This window comes from Neopsephotus bourkii, unplaced genomic scaffold (genome assembly GCF_033783945.1).
Source record: "Neopsephotus bourkii isolate Nb327-2 ecotype Australia unplaced genomic scaffold, CSIRO-AGI_Nbou_v1 NB_1594, whole genome shotgun sequence".
In the NCBI taxonomy this organism is placed as follows: Eukaryota; Metazoa; Chordata; class Aves; order Psittaciformes; family Psittacidae; genus Neopsephotus; species Neopsephotus bourkii.
Window position 1 is genome coordinate 174,878 of NW_026902070.1, and position 1,042 is coordinate 175,919.

Genomic DNA, 1,042 nt, shown 5'->3' on the forward strand with positions numbered 1-1,042 from the left:
AACACTTCTGAAAATATATTCATATAAAAAGTAAAAATGACAGCCTGCATTTCCACAACCGATTACACAGTACTGCCCAAGTCAGTTCCAATTCTCACAAACACGGGCATTAAACCTTCTAAGCAGAACTTACACATATTATTTCCTGTATTAAATGGGAAGACTGTACAAGAAATAGTGCTCAGCATGGCGTGCTAAATACCAGAGAACTTGAAAGAGAAGTTTTTAAGCTTGCTCAGCTGTGCAAGACATTACAAACTACGACAATTACTTTGCCATTTTCCTCTGTGAAACTGACATAACGATGCATCCTTATAGCATACCAAAATGGTAACGAATAATACATTTAAAAGAAATTAAAAACAAACAAACAAAAAAAGGCAACTTTAAGGAAATCTCCTTGACCTGTTGCTAATAGCTGCTTACCAAATATAGCCTCTACAAGTCTAGGAAGCCCTTTTGGACATGAGCTACCAAACCTTTTCTAGGGTAAACTTTTCCGTAAGAGGTAACAGAAGAAGACTTAGTCTGTCCAAGGCAAAAACATACCAGAAGCCACACAAGCTCCACCTTTCTCAAGACAGGTCTGTAAAAACATGTTTCAACTAAGTTGTGGATGTAGCCACTGACCTTTAGTTCCCTATGGAGACATGTATTCCATGCATGTCAATATCAATTTATGAAACCAAAATGACATTTGGTTTTACATTAGATATTAAAAAAAGACAACTATTAATATGCACTGAAGTTTTTATTAAGTAGCTGCTTCAAAGATGTGTAAGAGATCCTTATGTGACCTCATTACTAAATTAGTTTTATAACTGATGCACTACAAAAAGGCACAAACAGAGTTTAGATGGGCCCTTTCCTAAACCTCTTCCCAAACTAACTCTTTGCACAACTATCCTCCCATGCAAAAGTCTGTAACATACTAGTAAGTAAAGGGATCTATGGTTTTCTGCTTGCAAAACCCCCATCTTTTTACAGCATACAAGCTATCAAACATCCAACACACGCTGAAAGTTTTAACACTTAATATCTG